This window comes from Pogonomyrmex barbatus, unplaced genomic scaffold (genome assembly GCF_055798465.1).
Source record: "Pogonomyrmex barbatus isolate J1 unplaced genomic scaffold, ASM5579846v1 scaffold2, whole genome shotgun sequence".
NCBI lineage: Eukaryota > Metazoa > Arthropoda > Insecta > Hymenoptera > Formicidae > Pogonomyrmex > Pogonomyrmex barbatus.
The window spans coordinates 11383133-11409427 of NW_028297116.1; the positions used below are offsets into that span (position 1 = coordinate 11383133).

General features: G+C 38.8%; 1 protein-coding gene across 1 annotated transcript in view; it reads right to left on the minus strand.

The window, feature by feature from the left end:
* Positions 1–4175: 4175 nt before the first annotated feature.
* The window catches only part of LOC105422581 (uncharacterized), a 532825-nt gene continuing 510705 nt past the window's right edge, over positions 4176–26295 (minus strand). The window contains exon 7 of the transcript XR_016139114.1: positions 4176–4194. The gene's annotated coding sequence lies outside the window, so the exon portion shown is untranslated. The remainder of the gene's footprint in view (positions 4195–26295) is intronic.

Here is a 26295-nt window from a genome sequence, read left to right on the forward strand (position 1 = left end):
TCGGACGACCAGATACGCTTCGATAAATATTTAATCTTTCAATTACAAGAATTAATAGAGGAAAGGCTAATGACATTACGAAATGTTATTATATATTCATGTACGCTTACAATGTAGATTGTTAATTTCAGGTTTGTATTGATTTAATACTTGGCTCGTGTCGATTTGTAGCTCCGATTTGACGCGATTTATTCAAATCTTGATGCGCAGCCACATAATATCAGTGTTGCGGACATCGGAACCACTGTGCAACGTTGCGAGCCACGTCTCGCGCCCTCGATAAAGAACAAATAATCATTGCAAACCTCGGTTTCCGCAAGGACTGCTCAGTGGTGTGCAATCTTCTCAGTTGGTATTATTTCTTAGTCCAATTAGTTTAATTGCATACTCGCGCAGCTGTTGCAACGGTAGACTTTGTAACTGTTGCTAACGGACAAAGAGGTTGTATTGCAGAATGGAAGATAATGACGGAAATTAAAGGAAAGATATCGCAGTTAGGTGCAAATCGCGGGAAAATCATCGTATTGTGTAATCCTAAATTGTCTAAACTCGTTTTAAAAGAACACGAACTTATTCAATCTCTTTCAATCATTTGTATCTTTTTGATAAAAAAACTTTATCATATCATACAATATCTTTGATAATGAAAACATAATTTTTCTCTGATTTATTTTGTATGCAAAAAGTTATATTCCGCTACGAATTGCACGCACCGTGTGTAACGACTTGAATACTGACGTAACTACGTTACAGAAGTAGATAAATCACTGTCTAAAAAGAGCTTTCAAAATATGAACCCGAGTATTGAACAACGTCGCATAATCATTTCGGCTTTGTCGCGAACATCGGAGTGCTGCGCTCATTTGTTGGCGACGGTTGTAGTTTCCACGATATTGAAGAGCCTCATTAGTGTTGTTTGTTATTGTTTGTGCGCTACTCACTGTGAAAAAGAGTGTGATATGAGAGAGTGCCTGAGGTGTCACAGTGATTCCGTTGATTCTCACACCTCCTCTGCCACCGCTGGAAGTTGCGCTAATCCCCCCCCTCCCTCTCCTTCTCTCTATGCCCGAGCTTGAGCTACTTGCCCCCATTTTTGGTTTCCTTTTAAGTATGTTCTTCGCAATACACGAAAGCTTGTTAAATACAAGCACACTTGGACTGATATACGAGGATACACTCCGTGCTCATTGCACATAACGTCGAAAAGGCCACGATATTTCCGGAATTCGACTGTACATGTCTTATCATCATGCGCAGGTTTCATTAAAAGAAAAGTAGAATAAAAGAAATATGCCTTTCTTCCATGTAGATCTGTTCAAAAAAACATAATTTTTATAACGTAACTTTTTCTCTATTCTCAAAAATTTAGTGCTTTATATTTTATTCATTATTTCTCTTCTGTTGTGTGTTTTAGTTATGTTCTCCATCTTTTTAAAACTTTTTCTCAGATCACAATAAAACACATGTAAATTGGAGATTTATTTGAGATCACGCGACGTCGAATGTCCGAAAATTCCATGATATTTGCATCGAAAATAGTGAAGTCCAAAACACGACTGGCTGTTTGCTTCGGCTTTAGCTGGAACAAATAATTACTGCATTTTTTTTCCTATTCTCTCCTTCCGTTTTTGCTATCAGCGTTCAGCATGCGGCGGCGCGTGCTCCCGCAGTTATCTTGAGATTTGCTGCTCATTAGCTGGCGACCCGTAGATGTGAAGCTTCATACTGGCTAACAGAACCAAATGCCACTTTGTAAACGAAGAATTTGTTGTCCCTACCTCTTTTTCCCTCGAGAAAAACAATTCGTGGCCGTTCTTAGCAATGCAAACGTCGTAGGGCAAAGGTTGGATAAGAATTACGAGATTTCCTCCATTTAATAAAGAGCAACGATTTCATTTGCTAAGATAATTACATACAAGTAAAAAGTCTGTTAATACCAAATGATAATAATTTATTAAATTTTATTTATAACAGATAAAAGAAACTCTTTCATCCATTAAAATGCTACTGTATCAAATGTTGCGTACAGAAAATAGATAATTGTTTTACTTGCTTTATCTAGCTGTGAATGATTTTTATTTCTTCCTTTTCTTTAATTTTCTTTCTTACACATATTATTAGTTTATACTCTTCCGTTAATTCTAAAAAAAAAAAACAAATAGATAGTCATAATCACATTATTACAATTTTATTCATATGTATATCTTTAAATTTTTTGATAATTTGATCAAATTTTGTTTCTATTTCTATATATTTTGTACAATGTTTATTTATGAATTTTCATATATTTTATACATTATGTTATTACATTATCACATGTCATGTCATTTTATACATACTGTCATTTTTATCTTAAAAATATTTCTATCGCAAAAAAAATATATTATAGAGATATTTGATATGATAAGAAGAATAATATGTTATGATAAGAAAAATAACTTACGAATTTATTTTATCGAAAGACGTAGGTGACAGACACGTTGGATATATCACGCGATAGGGGAGAGATTCGTGAGACATCGAGATTGGATAAGGACGCGCCATGTTTGTTAACGACAGACAGGCACCTTCTCCAAGCCAGCGCAAACGTGTACAGATCTAAGCTGATTCCTCCCTCTTAAAGTTTCTCGGTCTCATCCCCCGTGTTCCGCGACCTCGTCTCTCGCTCCATCGAGCTTTCAGGATTCATGTGTCGGGTCTGCACGAACAAGAGAATAAATGAAAGAGACGGAGCGAGAGAGGATAGAAATGAGTGGAGGCAGGGCGAAGTCGATGGATGTGAGGGCGGGTGAGGCGCGCGGAGGAATATGAAACAATCGCTTCATTGGAAAGTCAAGAATCTCTTGAGCCCGTCGGCGTTTGACTTGCCATTAGGAGCGTCAGTTTTAATTGTGCCTGCACTCTCGTCCTCATCGTTGACATCGTCGTCGTCGTCGTCGTCGTCGTCGTCGTCGTTGGCATCGTCATCGTCGTCGTCGTCGTCATCGTCGTCGTCTATCTCAGTCTGCAGCCGAGTCTCAGGTGAAGTGTATCGCCTACTACCCCGCGCGTATATGTCCCGCTGTGTCTACCCACCTACCCTTGTGCCCTTTAGCGATGTCTCATTAGTTGCAGCACTGCAACGGATGAGTACATCCTACTGCCACCCAACTACACCCGTACCATCCCACCCGCACCACCTTTTCTTCTCCTTCTCCTCTGGCAACCTATCTAGAAGACCCGTTTCCACCCCATCACTCGACAAACGCCTTCTTACCCGCGGCCACTTTACTTTACACCATCGCTTGAAGAGACAGGTGAGACCGGAAGGAGATTGGACATATGGATACAATATTAACTCGGATCGAAAATATATCGGGTTGTTTAGCGTTAGCAATTTATTGGCATACTTTCGATACATTCTGATATATCTTTAATTAATATCCTAATATATTTTGAAATAATCCAATTTTGGAAATATTGTAAGTAAGCATTTCTTTATATGTAACTCTGCTACGTTAAAGTGTGGCAAATTTTGCTTTATTTTCTAATATCTTTTGTTGCAAAGTACGTGCAAGTCGAAATAAATAATTTGAGCAAGTCTAGTTTCTACGCAGTAAGAAAATGAGATGAGAATTCTCACGAACGTTTACTTAGCCGTTACTCGATACCTGAAACAAGCAGGGACGTCGAGCAACAACTCCGATACGCGAAGACGGAAGAAGAGTAAGAACGGGGGTGGATACGCGAATGCTAGATAGTAGCTCCGGGCGGGGCCTGATTATTTTCCGCTAGCGCGTTCATTCAGGTAGAGAGCGTGGCGTGGCGAGGGGTTCAATTGGAAACAGCAATCACTGCTCGCCTGTATTTTGTTCTCTTCTCGGGTGCAGCGAAGTCCAATAATAAGCTTTCTCCTATATTGCCTCTTCAGCCAGCTACCCCCGTCTTTTACCCTCCGTAGTCGACAGTGGCACCATCCTTTCCCCTCTCTCCTCGCTTCTCCCCGCCGCCAGATCCCCGTGCATTGCGCTCTTCCTTCGAGTTTCGAGCGTTTCGTCTCTCGTACGTTCGCCGAACGACCTCGGTTTCTGAGTTCGAGTCGTTTGCTGAGATACATCCCGACCTTGCCTCTCCCAGCCGCCTGTCTTCCGTTACTGCGCGATGCTCTATCGCTCTCGAGGCAATGGAATTTCTTCGTTCACCGGCTGACACGACCTGGAAAGGAACGCCGTGTCATACGAAACTGTTTGATAAGCACAAAAAATTTAAATTAAGTTGAACGAATCAGAAGTTGTTTTGCGCAGCATCGGAGAATGCAAGTATATTTAGAAGGAAGCAATAAAATCGTCGTCTGTGAGATTTTATAAAACAGATCAAAGAAACGCAAAAGTATACAATAAATCATTAATTTCTATGTTAGAATATAGAAAAAAAAGTTCTGAGAAAAATTTTCGTCGGAGGAAACAGGGTTAAGTTCGAGGACCCGGATATCACGTCAGGAAAGGAAGAAACGTCCGATTTACGTGTACGAGTATCACTTGCACTATTTATCCTTGCAGAAGATTAACAAAAACAGCCACGCTACTCATCGTTCATGTCTCCTAAAATATTATCGTTATTTCGGAGAATAGTGGTCAGACGGTAGCAATGCTGGCGGAGGGTTGGGACGAAATGACAGAGGAAAGGGGGAAATGATAGAGGTGGAAAAGAAAGAAGAGAGAAAGAGAGGTGAAAATGCGCGGCACGTGAGCTCGCGCCGCGACGTTATATCAAAAGACCAATTACAATAAATTCCGAGGACGCGTTTACCGCGGTGGAACACGAAAGGGCATTAATCCGCGAGGATTGTCAGCGGATACGGCGATAATGAAACGAATCGGTCTTTTATCGGTCCCCGAGGTACAACTGCCTAAAGTTCAATCGCCGATGACAGCCATGAAAATATCACTTCGTACCTAGTCAATTCGAATTCTTCATTGCGATCTCGTGCATTATCGCTTCCTGACATTTCAAAACTAGAGGGTTCGAGAGAATCATTATACATTTACTCTTTCAATCGAACAAAGAGTGTCGAGATGTTCCTAAAATATACAACTAAACGTGGAGTTTTTTATTTTATTAAAATTAATTCATATTTGTATTTAAGTACAGTATTTAAAAAATAAATAGCTCGTATAAAATATTCATTTATAATTCGACATATAGTACAAATCATTTTGTTAAACTAAAATAGGAAATTATCCCTTAATTCCATAATCCCTTAATAGATAGATACTCGCTTGCTGCGTGGATGAGAATTAACATCAGCATCGAATTGTGTCAACAAATGCTTGTTTAATTTATTCGGCACAAAGAAGCGACAGACTGAGCGAGCGTTAGGAAAGGCTCGGATAGCAAGTCCAGGTTGCGCCCGGTTCACCTTTAACCGTAAACGGAGTGACGCACGAATTCCACGGATTAGGCATCATGGCAGTCGGTCGTCTCCCGAAATTAAGTTTACCCTGGCGGCAATTACACGAGCGCTAACGCCAACCCTTTCCCTCGGTAACCGGTACATAAATATATCGATTCAATTCCGTTTTGGTGGCAGGTATCCACCGTCCCATCTCTGGTGCCCTCCCTCCTCCCTGCCGGTGCGACCTTCTATAAAAATTTATCGACTGGCAAATTGTTTCGCGCTCGGCGGTCCAGTGCGTGGCCGCAATTCCACGTGTGTGAACAACGGGATGACCGGCGCGCGTATTTGTGTTTGGCTCTGGCAAGAGCGATACGATCCACGGGCATGAATGCGCTTGCCGTCGAACAAGGGCGAGCACGCGAAAAGTACGAGAGAGAAAGAGAGAGAGAGAGAGAGAGAGAGAGAGAGAGAGAGAGAGAGAAGCGATGAGAAGGAAGGGGAGATAGTGGAGAAGAGGGACTGACTGGAGTGACCATCGCTACTCTAAGCTCGCAGTCCGCGCGACGTTAATTAACAGAAAGTCATTAAACTTTCCACGACGAGCGGAACGAAAGAGCGGGTCCATACTGTTTTCAAGGATCGATGTACGCCGTTTATTCCCACGAGTGTGTATTTTTTCTCCAAGCGGACTCGACACTTACATTCAACTTGTGACGCCTGATCTTCGTTAGTTTCAGCATCAGGAATGGTCAAAATTTTTCAGCTCTGAATGGTCAAAATTTTGTCGGGTATGAAGATGAACAAACAGAAAGAGAACACAGGTTCGCTTAAATACGAACGCACTAATGATTAAAATTAAAAAAAAAAAAGAAAATAAGAATAGTCATGCGGTTAAATGCCTTGTAATTAAATGCTAAAGATAACAAAATGTTTTGTCAGTACAGGCTTCAAATTTTAAATTTATTCGAAAAACATGTTCATATATATTCGCGAACTTACATCTATGTGCGCGTTTGAACCGTCAGGAGGAGTAAAAGCAACGTGTCCAAATGATACGGACACTAGGTGATACTCTTAAAATCTTATGACGTGGAACTCGTGATTTCATGGAACATTTAATCACTATTGGTAAATAGTCGAAACATAAGAGTTTTTGGGTATCAGATGGCATTTGGGGACCGATATTTCTCTCATTCGTAATTGTCTGGTTGCTAAAATAAATAAAATACTATAAATAAAACACATTTTTTGAAAATATAATTTTCAATAGCTCGAAAATATAATTTTCGATAGCTGATTAAAATCATTTACTTCAGCGTTAATTAAGAAATGGATCAAAAAATATACATTATTGTGCGCAGAAAATAACCTCTCTTTTATAAGGAAAGGTAAAATAAGTTTACTAAACTTCTGAGCGCGCAATTAAGACTCACTAATGCTCTCTCATAAGAAGCCGTTCGAGTCAAATAGTTATAGCGCATACATTCCTTTCTTTTTCTCCCGTTCCTTCGTTCGCATTGGCGGTGACGGCGACGCTGATGAGCAGCAAGGAGAGCTGTGAGGAGAGACGTGCAGGAAGGATCGTTTGAATTGCGATGGCATGAACGGAGGGGTATGTACCAATTATACGGACAACTATTGTGCGGCTCTCATTAAACGACGCCAACAAATTCGATTACTTCTGGTTTGAAATTTTGCTGCTCGGTAAATGGCATCACCGCCACCATCATCGATGCTCGCCGCCGCTACCGCCGCGCCGCCCTTCTGCGAGAAGGGTGGAAATGCGCCCGAGAACCATTTTCCTCGTTTCGAACCTACTGCACACCCTCCTGGCCCGCGGAGAATTTATTTTACGACTAAACAGAAAATTAGTGAGCGTTTGGGTTTGCGGTGTTTAGGTCTTTTAACGCCGCGCCTCGTGGCTTAGCGTCATGGGAAATGGAGAAGCATGCATGGCGGAGATGTTTTCTGTGTGTGTGTCGGAAATAATTGACTCTTGTTGAGAGCAACGTTCGCTATATATCAGATACAGTTGTCTGTCAAGCTCATATTGCAGGGTTTCTTATTTACATTATCATTCTAATTGAAGTAGCATTTTGTCATAATAAATTGTTAGTAAAAAATTAATTTGCAATTTTTAAATATAAACACTTTCTATTTTTTAAAAATATCTTTTAAGATATTTTTTATAAACATGGCTAAATTGAAAAGTAAACTGCGAATAGTTAAATGATTTTTTAATTTAAAATCCGTTGATCCTCAATTAGTATCACAATACCTAAACGAAAACTAAAAGAAATGTCGTAATTCACATCTGCGTTATAAGCACTCGATTTATACAATTTATACAATTGCTTTCATTGAGTGAAGAATCCGTGTGCGCAATTTATCTTGATTACCGACAGGTCATTAACACCTAAGTGATTCACTCATTAGAATATACAAACATTTGTGATATCGTGGATACAAGAATAAGATCGGTCGACTTTAATTGCACGACGAATTAATCAAGCCTGCGCTATTATTCTACAAGGAAAAGATAAAAGGTAAAATATTTAATTGCCATTTTTGTGTAAGAGTAAATTCGAACCTGTATATGTGTATGTGTGTGTGAAAGGGTAACAGAACATGGTAGGAAGGGAGACAGAAATAATTTATTATTTAATTTTCTAGATGAGCAGTTTTTATCTCGGTTTACCTCCAAGCTACCGTGACCGAAAAGCTGCTTTTCCGCGTTATTGCTTAGTAACCTCTGGTCAGTAACGGTTATGTTTGTCATTATCACTATGGTGTACGAATCGTCTAGACTCTGGCTGAACGAACCAACCTCGCTCAATGAACTGCAGTACTCGAACTCGTTAGGTCAAAGCAATTTTCCAGTTGTTTACCCTATCCAAAACGTTTTTTTTTTGACAAAAATTAGTGACGCAAATGTACTAATTCGCTTTTGTGTGCAAAGTATATATATAACTAAACATACATAACATGCTTCACATAGGAGTCATCGTTTACTTCTTTAAGTAACCATAAATAGTGAGAAAATAGAAACATGTCGATGCAGAATGAGATGTTATAGGGTTGCTTCTGCAACGCAACATGTTGCAGCTGTATTTACACAAACGTTTCCGGCATGACTCTTGTTCGTCTAATTTTTCTTTCCCCAACTTCGTGCCTTTTAGAGTAAAGCGAAGAAAATATACAGAAAGATTTATTTTTGAATATGTGACATAAGATGCATTATATTATAATAGAAAAATGTTATGTATTTATTTATTTATTAAATGTATTTATTTTATTACTTACAAAAAGTATATTAACTTAATTAAATTAATATTAATATTATAATATATGGCAGCATACAACACCAAAGCTGCAAAAGAATAATTTATCGTTATTATTTATAAAGAAATTATAAAGAAATATATTTTCATATTTACGATTAATTAATTTTTTTTATTAACGTATAGATTATTGTGTATTATGCCTAAGCGTACATCTTGGGTATTGGAACGTTTACTATTTTTGCGTCTTGGCGCAGTCAAACACGCGCACGTCGGTGAAGTTGTTTGTTTTACATAATATCACTATAAATTAAAATGTATTATGCAAGTTAGTTGGTCTCGTCTGCAGCTTCTCCCGGACTTCCAAAGAGTCGGTTGTGGCCACGCGCGTTCCGCGCGTACGGGGAAAAGGATGGATTTTGCGGTGCGGTGCCACTGTAGCTGTACAGGAGAGAGGAGGACGCTGAAAAAGATAACGGGGGCTCCTCAGAGTACCGGTGGTGAAACTAAGGGGATGGCAAAGAGAGCACCGCGTAGTAGCACGAGGCAAACACCGAGAGGTTCTTCGAGAGGTACCCACCTTGGCCGGTTAACGACGGAGTTTCCTCATAAACTCTTAAGAAACTTCGCAGACAAATACAGAAATATTTTGTAATGAAAACACGTCCCTCAGAGATTAAATATCGCTTAAATAAGGATGACGAGTACTGACGAAAGTGCTTCATGAAACTCGATGTGAATTGAATACGGATTGATCGATTATCCATTGAGTGAAATAAATTGTGACCGAAGAAAAGTATTAAATCGCTTAAATGTGAAACCGCGTTGCGTTCTCCATGGAAATTTTACAAAATGTTACAGCATTTATCCAAATCGTGGGGACTGTTAAATAGCCTCACTTCCTCCCAAAGAGGAATGTCGGAAAAATAGAAACAAATGACTTGAAAACTCCAAATACATACAAATATATCAACTGTTATATGCGATACATTCATTTCAAAGTGCACATGAATAGTGACAGGTACATGTGAATTCCCTTTAAAACAACGGATTATATCAATGTTCATATATTTTGATCAATTTTAAATTGCCGAATCAGAGATGCTTTGTAAAGAAAATAATTGTTGTATAATTATTAATATTAAACAAACTTGTATTAAATATATAATTTTAAAATATATTTATATAAATTTTACAATTTCATTTTTCAACAAAAAAAGAAACAACGGCGTGCTACTTACAACTTGCTTGAATCGTATATCACCTACGTCGATTGCCGGCAGATTTTTCCTCCGTCTAATTATTGTTCCCCAGGCGATTACAATCCTCGATATGGTAACCATAGTCGAACTACAGCAATCAACGAGATCGTAACCCTTCCTTTGCGCTGACCTCTTCGGGAGAGAACCTCGAGTACTTAACAAGTAGTTAGTCCTCTGACTTTACCCTTGCCTAACCCATCATCACAATCGTCGAAGAAATGAATTAAATGTGTGCAAAATTTATTGGCAAATTCCTCAGCTGATCGTATTAATTTGCATTATATCGTTAAACATATCGTGCTTAAACATGCCGTGCTTAAAAATGCAATATTGCAAGATAAAACAGATCACATGTTTTACGATCTGTGAATTAAGATAGTTATCTAAAAATATTTGATCTTTCTTATTTAGTAATTAATATTTAGTAATTATTATTTAGTTTATTAATAACAAATATATTAAATTGAGAAGGTTCATTTTCGCACGCAAATTTAGCATCGTCTTCATAAGACAGATGCAATGCTCGGAAGCGTTATATCAAATTACATTCCGCGTCCCCTTGGTGCGCTCTAATTTTATCCAGCTTCATATAATCATAATGTCTTTGCTTTCATTGTCTACGCGAATTGGCGTGCGTGCAGAGTTCCATCTCGCTGTATCCGATCGATTCATATCGCGCGTCGTAATAGCACGGAAAACACTTCCGGAAACCATCACTGACCATCCACCAAGCCGAGCACTTAAACTCCAAACGCGACCAGCGTGGAGAACCTGACGGATAACGACCGCTCAGAGATTAATCGGCGGTCACGGATTCTAAATTCTGCGACGTGGCTGAACTGCGACGATCGCTGCAGTTTGTGACGGCGAGAGGTTTATTCGATGTGACTTTGCTCGCTAAAAAATACATCTAACTTGTAGTAACTCTAATTTAATACTAAATTTACTTATAGACAAACTTGGTGGTAGTTTATCAATCAAAAAATAAATAATTTCTTTATAATGAATTAGTTTTTTTAATATCTATTGTTTCATAAAAGTCAACTTCAAATAAAGAGTCAAATTTAAAGAAAAATAGTTTCATCGTTTATGTTATATAAATATTTTAAGTAACTTATATTTATTGCAAATTGTTAAAATTAAAGTTATTTTTTACGTGTATCTATCTTCATGTCACTTATTTTTCGATAATTTAGATAACATGTTGCGTTTTATTACGTTGCCTATATATATTCTGTCGATAACTGTCATACAAGAGAAAACATTTTTGGCATTTAAACGAACCGTGAGTAGCGACACTTAAAGTCGAGTAATTCGAGCGGCGTGGAAAACTCGACGGATAACGAGCGGCCGAAGATTGATCGTATTATGACCAAGAATTCGAAATTCCACTAGGTTCGCGCTTTATTCGTCGACAATCCAGCGATATTAACTGGCGTTTGAGAAGCGAGAAGCAACGAGGCGAGAAAGTGCGCAGCGTGTGCAGAATCTGCCGAATCTCTTGCGTTGTCCGGTCGTAAGAGCATGTCATATACACGTACTGACGATATACAGGACACGTTTAACCCGCACATTTCACAGTTATTATTATATTTTATCTTCTTTATTCGAGACCTTGTATAAGAAAATATTGCAAGAATAATATCTAGATTTGTCCATTTTTTTCATTTAAAAATCTTATTTCTAGGCAGGATGTGTTATTTCATACGAAAAATTATTTATTACTTTCCAGTTTCAAAATAATCATTTTCAGAATATATATATATATATATATATATATATATATTTATATTTATATTTATATTTATATCAACACACATTTATTTCTAATAAAATATTTTTATTACGATTTTATGTTGCATATCGTGAAAGAAGAAAATAATTTCGAGACTTATCAAAAGCTAACAAAATTAATTGCAATTAATAAATATAAGGCGGTAGACAAAATTAGGATCAGTACAAACGCGTTGTATACATGCGTGTATACGCATGCATGTATGCATACTTGCGATGATTCACTGACACACAGTACATTTTCCACGTGAACATGCAAACAAGTACGGACGGTGAGACTGTTGTGCATATATCGTTCGGTACCATGCGGCATGACGATTTCGGTAAAATGTGTGACGGTCGAAGCGACGGCCAAAGCCTCCTTTGACTTCTCTCTCGTAACCATAAACTCCTGATTTATGCCGCTTCGAGTTGAGTACGCACGCAGCCGGCGTGCTACCGTTCAAACGCTATCAAACCATGCGTGAGATCGACCTGTCGCGAAAATCGGATTAGCGGCCACCATCATATGCGTCGAACTTTTTTACTTTGCGCGATATCCCGACGATGCAAATAGGCAAATACCGTCGCGGATGCCAAACAAACCATCGTGAAGCCCGGATCGTTTCTCGAGCTTTATCGTGACGCGTCTTACCTCGTCTTTACGACTGCCTCGAATCGTGGGTATTCCTGTCAAAGGGAAACCAGTGAAAATTATTTCAATAAGCGTACTTATGATAATGTTTAAGGCTCTTCTATTTGTGCAAATCTACACAACGCCTATAACGTAGATCTTTTACTCATATTTTATAACTTTTTTTTATTTTATCTTATAGGAATAATAGCGTTTATCTTGACGAATATTCTTTACTGTTAACAAACATAATGACTATCTTTGTAGAATTAATTTTAGTATTGTATAATGGATTATTATCATTTTCGAGATAGACAAGTAAATAAAAAAGGGACGCATAATTCTTTACGACCTTTGTCGAGTTATTATAATCGATGGACGCTTTCTCGTTAGGTAAAACTTCGCAATCCACTTAAATTAAAAATTGATTAATTAAGAGTAATTAACTTAATGAATAACTCTTTCGCTCTCGTTGCGCATTACTACTATTAATGTTTTGTCTAATATGGAATATGTCATGCACGCAGTTCTGATATTAATATTTGCCAAGTGCAATGAATAAATATGACCTTGTAATCGCTAGAGTTGTCTAAGATAATTAATACTCGTTTCATTCACATTTGATATATTATGTCATGTTAAGGTTTAAATATAGAAAAAAATAGCCATTTCTTTAAGTTTATTAGAAATTTGATTTAAATCTCATTTGAATGTTTGTAAAAATTAGATTTTAAATATACAATAATGCCAACACGTTTTATTTTTAGAATTGGGCTTAGGAACTATTAAACAGAATAGACTGTTAACATGCATATAAAGGTAATGATAACTTGAATGGCTTCTGTAAAACCATTCGTTCTAACTCACATTAATGAATGACACAGTCTTTATGACCATTGTATGCAAATTTAATCCCATTTACGAAAAAACTAACAAGTTTAATTACCATGCTCACTATAAATATCAAAGTTATTTAAGCCCATTGATGAGCCATTATATTTTTCTCTGAGCAATTATCATAAAGTAATCAATTAAATCCCCGATTTCACGGTAAACAAAGGCAATTATCAGCCGCGCCCTAATTCACCTATTGGTGATGGCTGTGCAATGACCGATATGGTTTCAAATTACTAATAAATTATGTCAACTATGGTAAAATCAATAATAAATTATTGATTTTACCATATATCTTTTTTGCATAAGATACTTCATTGTACTATAATTTAAAAAAATATTGAAGAAGTTAATTATAATTAAAAATAATAAGTAAACATTATAGCAATTTTTTAGTCCAAACACAATCAAAAGTTAGCCAATAGTATTATATAAAAACATTATTTTTTTCTTTTAATAGAGATATTTAATATTAACGGACATGATCTATTTTCAAACAAAAATTACATAAGATTTTTATATTTGTAGTTCGATGCAAGATTCAAGAAATGAATGTTGCATAAAAACGTTTCATATACATTTAGTTTTTAATTATTTAATGATATCTTTCTCTTAATTACATTTGGTACGTACATTTGGTAAAAATCCATGGTTTGAGTCAACATGTGTTGGACAGTTCAATGACTTCTTATATGTCGAAAAGGAACGAAGGAAGAGAATATAGACGATGACGGGCTTTTCGATCGTTCGTTGAACGATAAACCGATTGTGCTTGGAGGGCAGAGTCCTACAGATATATTCGCCGCTTGTTTAACGCCCTCATAAAAATTCTTTTCGTTTTCGACCATCATACTGAAGACAGAGCGAACGAATTTCGAGAGTTTTGAACCCAGTGCAACCAAAACACACATACTCGCGACCCTTAACAAGGACCCTAAGTCACAAATTAAACTATAAATAGACTGTACACCAAACGAACAAAGTCTAAGCATTTGTGATTTCACAATATTGATTTTAATAATAACATGATTGAGAAATTAAATGATTAATTATTATATGCAGTTATTATAAATATTTGTTATTAACAATTAATTTAAATATTATATTAATTTTAAGAAGTAAAAAATTGTTTTAATGATAACAAACAACATCGCAAACTTCATAAAATTCTATGAACTTTAATTTATAAATTTTTATTAAAATAGAAATTGGAAAAATAAATTTGTAGGAATTTATTTAAAAGTACTAGTAAAAAATTTTTGAATTATTTTAAACAGAGGACAGACAGAGAAAGAGAGAGAGAGAGAGAGAGAGAGAGAGAGAGAGGAGATTAGAGCTAAATAAGAATATAGATCGTATATGTGTAATAGGTAATAGTAAGTAGAAACGCGTATCAAGCATGATCACCGAGCAAGGGTCAAAAACACGCTAATTTTCGCGAGTACGGAAATAGAAGAGAGCCGCTGCGTTGCAGTGGCGCATTGACTTTGCCCTCTTCTGAGATCGAAGCGGAGACACGGCATAAGGAAAGGAGCGCGAGAATCCGTTTATTTTTACAATCGGCGACGGATTGAATCGTCGTTCGGTTGGTTCGCAGGGAGGTCGAGAGGAAGGAAATGAGGAAAGAGGCCGAAGAAGAGAAGATAAAGCGTCGAAGAGACGCTAAAAAGGGAGGCGGACAAACACATATGAGTGCAGACTGACGGAAAGAGATTATGAGGATAGGAAGAGGGAGGAGGAAGGAAAGTAGAAGAGAGAAAGAGTACGAGAGAGAGAGAGAGGCGAACTCTCGGTGGCAACAGCCAACGGCATGTGCGATACACGCGTTTTACTATTACACGACGAGACCGCTCTTTCGCCGGTTATACGAGAGCTTTTTTGTCAGTCTGTGAGATCTCTTTCTGCGGCCTTTGCCGACGAACCGACCGGGCCGTACGTACGTTTGCTTTGGCTACTTACCCGCGATCTTCGAGCGACGTCTCCGCGTTCGTCTCACTCCGCGTGAAGAGGCCCGTTTACCACGCGCACAAACACGCCGTTGCCAATGTCCGCAGCATCCACAAGGGTCGCAAGTGTGCGCGTCGCTTTGGCGGCATCTCCTTACGAGTGCGCGAAACCACGGGGGATAAGTGATTAACGGAAATTGGGGCTCTTAAACGCGAAGCGTTCTCCAAGTGGTTAATAACAATAATCGATCGAGAGGCGACTGATAAAAGCTAATAAATTCTATCACTGGAGCGATGGCTATAACAAAATGAGTTATAATGGAGGATGGCATGTCTAATTTGAATCGTAAAGAGAAAGTAGATGGTATTATTGTTGCTGAAGAGTCGTAGTATTAGAGCTCATAAAAGTGGCATTGCTTCCCATCGTAATGTTAAATTATTAAAACTGAAAGAGAGAGAGAGAGAGAGAGAGAGAGAGAGAGAGAGAGAGAGAGAGAGAGAGAGAGAGATCTCGCAAAGTCAATTGGGTAGCTATGCAGATGTATGATAATAGCACTAACAATAATAGGCTCTCGTCAGTGCATCGGCATATCTCGGTAATGAAACGATTACTGTAATATATCGTTAAGTGTCGGACTTCGTCTGTACGGTCGCGCTGTTTAGCCGGTACTTTGTTTGCTTTGGCTACACGATCTCCACGATCCGCCGGCGGCTTCTCATATTCCGCGGCGTAGAACACGCATGGAATAGGCGCCGTTTACTTTGCGCGCGCACGCGTGTAAACATGCAATTGCTTTGACCATGCCTAAGCCATGTTCGCAGATAAATCGAGTAAATGCCAATTTCATTCACATTTTATAAATTCGTTGACAATAAGCCGACATGTTGAATACAAATAATGATTATTATACACATTATCTGTTTATTTCATAAAAACATACATTATTAAAAATAAAAAAGAAAAATTATTTTACTTGTGGTAGAAGTGAGAGATACGAGCAAGAGATAAAAAATTATCATAAATATATAAAAACATTTCTTGGTTTAATCGAGGTTATCATATCTCATGAAGTAATAGCTCGTATTCGTATTTGAAATAAAGATTCTTCTATATGCTCGCGGCCTAATTGACTACACGCGTCATCAAGAAATGCAATTTCCACACTCGCTTAGTTCTGTATGACGCGCGAACAGCATGGTACAAACGTAATAGTGGAAAATTGTTTCCACGCGATGCGTGTCTCTTGACTTTTGGCACGTCATTGGCGTGCTGCACGTGCCGCGAAGTTCTTCCAGTGTTTATTGACTATCATGCTGAAATGGAGAAACGATGATCTTATCGTTACGCGATCTTCAGGTCTCCTGGCCGTGATTCCCAATGTTTTCCTTGGCCGTCTAGCTGATCTCGAATATTGTTTTTTTGCTTCGAGTGCGCGAACAGGCTTCGCGCTTTGCTTGCGGCGTGTAACGTCCGCAATTGCACGTGTGTGCCCGTGTCATTGTCATGTGCGGTGAACTATTTTGAGTATCGATTCGCTGCAGAAGACAATAGAATACCTTGATCTTAGAACGTTATGAGGAGATCAATTCTGCTCATTCTGATAATTCTGCTCTGAATAATTTACATTGAGTAAATTTACATAAAATTCATTTTTCCTATATAATTTGATTTTTAATCAGCTTCTTTTTGTATTTGTTTAAAAACAAATTTAAAACAAACGTTATCGATATTCTAGATATTTTATACTATTAATTACGACAAAAGGAAAAGCAGCATTCTAAATTAGTTATATTAATCAAGAGGTTGGCTAATGTTTTCTGATTTACTTTCAGTAGAACGTTCGGTCTCGCGCGAATGAGAGACGATGAACTCAGAGGAAGGTGGCGTGGGAGAAGGGGAAGAAGAGGCAGGAACAGTGTTCGCTTCTGCACCGTGGTCTCTGCTCGTCGTCACGCTGTTAGCGCCGAGTTAATCGGGGCCGGAAATGAAGTGAGGGATAGAGGAATATTAATAACTGAATCTAATCAATTCCATGAAACGAGACTGGCCACCCCGCGCAACTCGAAAGAGCAAAGCTCTTTCCGCCCCCGCTCATCCACTCTTGCCACCTTCTCATACAACCTCACCAGCGATCTAATCAAATGCATCGCATTAAGCTAATTTAGTGGCGCTGGTAGCGTGGCGAACCGTTCTTCTCCTTCATCCCTTTCCCCTCTAATCTCATTCCTTCTCTCTCGGTCTCTCTTAGCGTCTCCCACTGACTATTCAGTGTTATGCGATGGCTGTCTTCTTCCCAAATTAATGCAACGCCGGCCGGCGACAAACAGCAAATTTTCAATTGTACACGCGTGTGCACGAGCACGGAGGAAACGTTTATTTTCGGCTCATGGAGGACCGATGGTTGGATACGCGACAGAGCGAATCTCGTTTGCGTCGTTCTGCGTCTTTTTGCAACGCGAGTAATAACGCTTCTGTCTTTAAACATAAAAAAAAATGCTTTCGAATGAAAATTTAAACATATCAAATGATTCTTTAAAAATCTTACGTCGTAAGATTTAATTTTTAATTATCTATACATGTCAGCTTTAAAAATCGAATAATTGAAAAAAAAAAACATTGTCAGAGTTATCGAAGTAAACACAAAATTCGAACACTACATTTTTGAAAATAATTATTGCCAATGTACTCATGAAAATAAGATTGCTTGTTACTTGCCGTCTCTTGCTATCGAGATTATATCAGTGGAGTGAATTTCTATTCTTAAATAAGATTATATATATATATATATATATATATGCAAATTCATTTTTCTCGGTGAATTCGAATTTCTGATTTTACGCGACACTCGTGTGCGACAAATTCTCAATTGTGTTTCGCGCGCGCGCGTCGACGAATTCGCGGTGATGTTTATTTTTGTCGTCTTAAAACCTGATTTTTCCAACAGTGTCTGGTCAGACCTTAAGAGAAACGGTGATGTGGTTTGTTCGTCTCCAAAGAATTATCGAGACGCTCAAGACGACTTCGCATCAGTTAGTAACGTATAAACGCTCGTAAATTCTGCACGTCTGTGCAGCGTTGCGCCGACTGCAGGATGCAGACTCTAATTTTGGGGATAAACTCAGAAGAAAAAAAAAGATTCCAAGGATCTATGGCGACGATGGACGTGGCTAATCACTCTCATATTTCACGGAGGATTTGCGCCCTGTTTATACGGTTAGGCTGTTATGTCAATTTACAGCGATGTCTACGCGTAAGGCATGTGCATCTTTATATGGATACAGTATATTAAGACACATCCCTCTTTTCTTGCATTAAAATATATTATTAACACCATCTGGGTTAAGTGACGAATTCGCCTTTAAACATGCCTCGATCAATTCAAGAGGATTTTCAGTCATGTTAAATATCATCTAAACTCATTGCTTTAATTTAATTTATATGAGTTTTACGTGTTATGATAGTCATTTTTTTTGTTAACATGAGCAATTTGTGATGCCGCTGAAGCGACGCTGAATTATACAATATTACAAACCATAATATTTCATCATGCTGTTAAATGCAATATAATATTTATACAAGTTTCGAAACGATATCTTGCAACGTGAGATGAACTAGCGGTACAGATGGATTCTAAGACCGCATCCGTTACCAGCTGTATCGATCATAACGTAACACATAAACTCCTGTATTCGTTGCGCAGTCACGCGATCATCGCAAACTCTTTCCATAAACGACTCCGTTTTATTGCTAACCCTTCACAATTTACTTAATTATAGATCTTTTATATAATTACGGGCTTTTTTGTGCGCTTGAAAAACTGTACGCAATAACTACTGCTACGTAACTGCGCGTGGCAAAAGAAGCGTGTAACTTACTAGAGCGATGAAACAATATAACGAATCTCCGTGCGCGCACGAGTCTATTTATATATCGCAGTAATCCATTTAGTATTCGGAATCACTCAGAGAATTTTCCGTAACAAGCTGCAGATCCCACTTATAGTACGCCGTGCAATAACCGACGTGAGATTGTACGCATTCCTTTTTTTCCGAGTCTGCAGTAATAGAATTTTACACTTGCGATTAATGTGATAAAATTCTAATTAGAGAATCATTTTAGTTTTTCTATTTAAAAAAATCGCAAAGCATTAGGCTACATTGAAACATTACATCTGTTTTATTTAAAAGAATAATTTATATCGGGAGATATTTGTGTCGTGAGGCTGAATCGTAAGTTTTCCCGATAACATATCGATATTAGAAAAATCGAAAACTTTTCCCGAGTCGAGAAAATAATTTAATTCGTTTGCAAAGATAGGAAGGCACCTGCTACTCTGGCCCCTTTGACTCGCATTGTAAACGAGAGGCGAACGATCGAAATGACATTTACGATTCCGATGTAAACGACGTCAACCTCTCTGGAGGCTTTCCCTGCTCTGAAGCTTCGTGGTCGCGCTGCGCACAACCGAGGCCGCGCTGCCGATTCATCTTCGCAGATCAAAAGGCATTTCGCGGAAATCGGCATTGCCGCGGTACGTGGAAATAGATTAATGGCGCCGTGAATCACTATGTCGATCTGAAGTACGCTCGTACTGTTTCCGTAGCTGTCGCCATCGATGCTTTTTTCATGCAGAATTGATCTTTTAAAATATTTTGCTGCGTAACACCATTATTCAAAAAGTAAACATTAAAAAATTTAGAAATACTAGAAAGTAAAATTATTAACATGTCATATGTGATATCGAAAATAATTATTTACATAAATAATGTGATAAATTATTAAAAAATAAATTTTAATATAAAATATTATAAATTGATAAATTTTAATATCTTATTAAGAGTGTCATATATGAAAATAATTTATATATATAGAATACAATCTATATGTTGAGATAATTGAAGAGTGAATTATGATCCAGGTAGTTCGTCATAATTAAATAACTGCGAACAACAACTGGGAGTCATAAATCCGTGAAAAAGAATTTATCTATAGCGTGGAAGCATCAACGACCGCCAAAACTGCTTTTACGGGCCGTTTACCTCTGCGAGTCGGTATCATCGAACTCGCGATGCCAGAAAATCAGTCGAACGCGAAAGCGGGGTGCCAGTGCGAGGCGGGAAAGCAAGAGAGGAGACAGAGAGAAAGAGAGGAGGACAGGACGGGTGGACGTTCAGACCGAACTCGATACCATTCGCAAGTCTATATTAAGACGGTGGTATGCCGTGAAAATAATCCTGGTTAGTGCCGCGACTCGGCAAGCGCAAGAGGCGGGTGGAGGTGAGAAGGGTGGACACAGTGTGGGGGGACGGGGCCGGGTCCCAGACACAAAGACAGTTCGTTTTGGCATAAGTCAAAACCTTTGGTATGCGTGCATATGGCGCGAACAGACTCGCACTGTCCTCTGTGTTCCATAACTGCTCTCTCTTCCCCCGTCACCCGCTCGTTTCCCCCTGCTCGTATCACGCTGTCTCACTTGAACGCGCAACGCGACCAGCCAGTTCGCGGCACCGACCTATGCCGCGACAGTGGTTTATTTCCGAGTCAATTAGGCTCGTTTATTTGTAACCGCGGGATCCTCCCGAGTAATTACGCCGCCGTTAACTGTTAACGCCGCATCTTTCGCCGGACAGGTGGCCCGCCCGACTGATGAACCGATCATACCGTGAGTGACGCGCGTCGCTCGAAATTGCACCACAGAAACGTACACCAGCTGCCTCCGTATGAAGATTCGCGACCGCTGGCCGCTGACACTCAAAGGCTGAAAAGCGCTAGAACTAGCGTTGGGCGTCTACCGTGAATGACAATAGTCATAAGTTACGTTTCCCTACGCATAATTTATTGACATGTACACGACGCGTTTGTACTTGTTACTACTTAGTAAAAATTTATTAGTGAAAATGTATAATCTACACGAAAAGAAGTTCATGCACTACTCAAATAACACGAGAAAAAAATGGACAAATAGTTCGAAAAGTTTTGTGAAATATAATGTTTGAAGGTGTCATGTGAAAAAAGAAGCAATAAGCAATAGCATTACTCGAGATTCGTACATCGTATATGTTACTCAGCACAGAAAAAAAAATAAAAAAAAAATATAATTGTTGACTGAAAGCTTAACAAATCACTTTGCTGGAGAAATCATTGTCTCTTATCTCTTCATAAACGACCCTATTCACCTTGTTTCGCGTTAGTCCATCACAGTGAGGAATAAATACCGGGAATAAAGTGCATAACAACGAGGCCAGAGTCTCGTCTTGACTCGCGCAGAAAACAAAAAAACAGTACTGGGTTACTTCATCGAAACAATAAATACAAATTTCCCACCCACGCGAGGCGCATTATTTCTCTCTTAAATGCGCTTTAAATCACGCCGGGCGCGTCCGTAACTCCCGAAAACGCGAACATGCCCGTCACTTACGTCTTAAAGATTGTCTCGCGAAAGATCGGCGGCCGTGAATCTCTTCAACGAATCGAGGATGTTGTGCGAATAATCAGCGTTACTTTCTCTTTACGCGTATCTTCTCTCTCTCTCTCTCTCTCTCTCTCTCTCTCTCTCTCTTTCTCATTGCGAGCAGAAAAAATAGTGTACGGGAAACTTGGCAAAGGCGTCGTCGATTTGTGGGGTGAAAAAGACAACCGCGGAAAACTTTCCTTTTGCGAAAAGTGAAGTGCAAGAGTAAATTCGAACTCTTAGCAATCGGCGAAGTGACTCCTCAACTTCGCCGCCCGAAAAATTGTATCGTGAAATCCAAATCCGGCCTGTGCCGCGCGAGCGCGGCTGCATCAATCAATCCTCGTGTTGAGAATCAAAGGGAGGTAGGCATTAATTGGTCGCATATTCCAGCATCGACCGAGCGAGACACGCCTTGAGATTATCGCCGTCTTGGCGGAGATCCTGAAGAAGCGAAGAAGCGAAAAACCACGCGCGCGGTGACTTACGCGGCTATTCCTGGAGAAACGGTGCAGCCCGCGCGATGCAACTCTTTTATTTCTTCGTTCCTTTCCCTTCCCCTGTGTCTCGCGATTCGCTTCTCCGTCCGTTTCTCTCTTTCCCCCTGTCGCTCTTTCTTTCTCCTTCCTCGTCATGCCTATCCTTACTTTCCGCACCACGGAAAGACGGATTGGTTCTCTAAATAAAATGACTCGGTTATTCATCGGCGCATTTGTACGCGTCAAGGTCGGCATCACTTTTCTTTTCGGCAGGCGCCCGTGAATCTCTTTGTGCAAATGTTCTGGTTGACCCGGGGTCTCGGAAAGCGGCGCGCTTCGGTTAATTGGCCGCCGGAAACTCGGACGCGCGGTCTCCATTTTCTTTTTGCGCATTTTCACGTGCGATCATCGTTCATTCCGTCACGCTTGTGAATGCTGAAATTCGGGATGTTTACGAAGTAATGTCAAAGCCGCCACCGGCGACGCCGAAAATTGAGATGTGTGGACCCCTCACATTCTGGCTTGCTTGTTTGTTTAATTATAATTATTATACGGTTGAAATATACAGAACAGGGAAAAGGAAAGATAGAAATAAGGAAAGAAGATATAATAATATTATATGTGCGATATTGGTTGCATAATTAATTGTAATATAAACTGTAATATAAATTATCGATGAGTGTCACGACAAATATATTATTAAGCTATAATAGATATTTAATGTTAATCATAATTTATATACGCGGTTAAAATACACACGAAGATATGCTAACTTTGATTTGCAACAGTCAGTTTATTCCCGTGCGCTTGCGAAGTAACGTTCAATATTTCGTTCCGTATGGGCAATCATCGGTAGGTTGTTAAAGATAAAACAAGATAACGGAGCATTGCTGTTTCCAGCAGATAGAAATCGTCACTTTCGGATTTGCCACTATATGGGATTGCCACGGGAGAATCTGCGGAGTAATTGCCCGGTGGGTTTCACAGTGGTCGTAAACGTCCGAATAGATCAGACCTTTCTAGGTACCCGGCGTGTGCGTTAACTGATCTTCTCGAGCGAGCGTTACTCGCGAAATTCCCGCAGGAAGTGAACTGTTAACGCAATGATTATGATAGACGTAATGGTGCGCGCTTAAAAGAATACCAATAAAATTAAATGCAATAGAGATATAAGCGATCGCACGTTCAATTAGACAGGCCGAGTCTTAATCTAAAAGCAAATTCGAGCAAAAGGTATCTTTATCGCGAGTATAAATGGTGATGGAGTGAAATTTAGATAATTCGAACGACGTAATTTCGAAGCTCTGTTGGCGTCATTGATTTAAATAGACTTAACATTATTCACCGAGATGAGGGATCACTTATAATATAACCGAACATATATCCTATCCTAATATATTTCTCCGATATATCTATATTATGATTTTAGAATTACACATCGTTGCACTTAACGCCGCCAGATTGATACATTTTGCATCAATCGTACATTTTGACAAGATAAATCGATCATGTCTTTCTCTGTAAATCCCGAGATTATTCTGTCTAAGAATATCATTTCACGTGATTCTCGATGCTCGTCGTCGGAGTCGTCGCATTCGTTGCAAGTCGACGTTGCATCGTCGCCGTCTCAACCGTGACCGAGCTATGCATCTTCGGTGATAAATAAGAGCTTTCGCATAAACGGGGCGTTCCATGGAGGGTAAGGACAGTTATGACGACACACTTAGTACCGCGAATAAAATAACCCGCGTCATTACACATTGCATTTCGTTGCGTTTCGCATCGGCGCTCTGTTGATTCTCGAGCCAAGGGCGGCTCTAGCCGTTCTCTACACCCTCGATGTATCAGTGGCCGAAGGTCCGCCTCCTCTTGTAATTGGATATTGATCGACCAGCTTTGGCCAAGGCACCTGTGCCGCGACGAAGCGATGCTCGCGTTCACCGATCAAAAACGATTTGGACACCGCAGATAACTTAAATATAGCAAACCGATCCCGTGGCTTGGGCTTGTCGCTTGTTTTGTCACTGGCATACGTTCAACGTGATGATAAAAGTTGCTTTGGCTAGGTTCAGCTTGATTCGTTGGATTAATTGGCTTTGCAATATAGAAATTTTTGTTTACATATGAAGAACAGCTTCCAATTAATATTATTTGATTACGAAATATATTGAGTTAATGTAATACGTAAATATATAATTTTTATACATGTATGTATATATGTGTACAAGTATATATTAAGGGATTTTTTATAAGAAAGAGACACATTTTCTACAATTATTTTGTTGAAATATTTTGATTTTGTAACAAAGGAAGATTAATGGTAAATTAACTTTATAATGTAATTATTGAAGATTAAACAGCGATCACGCTTGTTCAGAATGTACATTTAAGCTTGCGATCTTTATATCAAATATATAAATCTTGACTGAAAATTAAATTATCGATTGCCTAGGTTACTCCAATATTTCATGTTTGAATACTACAAGCATACTACAGCAAATTGTCTAAAAATAATTGGAGAGTTTTAGCATAACTACTATCTTGGATAGTAATCGATTTAATAGTATAAATTATTTATAACATTTATAAATAATATATTTACATTTTTAACAATAATATGTGTTTAATAATAACATATTTTTACATTTTTAATATAAATTATTTATAATGCTCGTAAATAATATATTTTTATATTTTTAATAATATATTTAATAATATTTAATAATATATTTTAAATATGTATGTACAACGTAATTTGTTATTAGCAATTAGAATGGTCATTATTTTAACGCATCATTGCACTTTCTATTCTGTTGCTATATTCCATTTTCAATTGCTTTCTAGAATTTTTCAATATTTCATTTCAAAATAAAAATATCCCTTAAACTTCAACGCTGATGCAAATACAAGACTCGTCTACTCTCGTCGCAATACGTTAGCAGAAAACTGTACACGCCAACCGCGCAGCTGGTAATATATTTCAACAACTTGCACGCGGAATCAAAAGATCACCCTCGTTGTGGTCCCACCACCTTCTGGGTGGTAACATTCGCCGGATGACGGACGTGTCGTTACGGAAGACATGACGTTAAGACCGTTCCGTGCGGCGGCGGTAGCAGCTCGACATGTAGAAACCTTCATCTCCTCCTCGTCGATCCCCCTTGTTTCTCCTGGCTTTCTTTACCTCCATGCATCGTCCCCCGTCTAGCGGCACACGGTGAACGTGTTTCGTCGTAGACATAATACGACTGGTAACAACGGGGGCGGGAAAATAAAGCGCGCCGCAAAACGTATGACCGATACACAAGGCACCGTTCGTGAGAGCTTAACTAAAGCGTTGTGTCTTCAGCATGTCGGCTCGCACATCCGAGAGATCGAAATACTGGCTGGGTTTTATTGTGCCAACAACTGAACCGTATCGACGACGATGCGAGAAAGATGAAGGGCGAAGCGACTCGCGAGACGAAGCGTAAGGACATCTCGAGAAGAATTCGATGTGACACTCGGGTACCTCAAGCGAATAAAGTGACATTTCTGTTACGATTGAGAGTTCGTTTTGCTTTAACTACAATAATTTATAAGATGTATGTCTTTATAAGATAGATTCTAAGAAATAAGATTATTACTTAATTATTTACGTAAAATAATTCAGTAATCTCGTAAAAAGATATTTTAATATATTTTTTTGTAAAAAATTTTATTATTTTAGATGTAGAGTTTCTCTCGATGTAAATATAAAATGAATTATGAACATTCATAGAAAACGTTGATGTTTTATCGCGATAATGGGAAGTATCTCAGGGATAAGAAAATATACGGAACGGAGCTACGCTAACTCTGCGTTTAGTGAGCTGAAGGAAACAAGAGAAGCGTATCACGAAGACAGATGTAGCGTATCAGACGTATTAAATATTTTCATGTTTGCATACGTTGCGCCATTTGTTATCTTTTAAATAGATACAAGTAACGTGCGTATCGCGCTGTACTGCGAAGCAGTGACAGAAATCGAGGTTGCGAGCTAGTATGGCCACTGTTCTTCAGTTTGTTGTTTCAGCAGTCGGCTTCGGAGAACGTAGCAAACATATCCGACAGAAGATGGAAGTAGCCCAGTTACATTCACATTGTCACAAAAAAAAAAAAAAAAAACTGTATAAACACGAGTTCGCGGCAAGAGCCTCCAGTTAGCGATATTCGCGT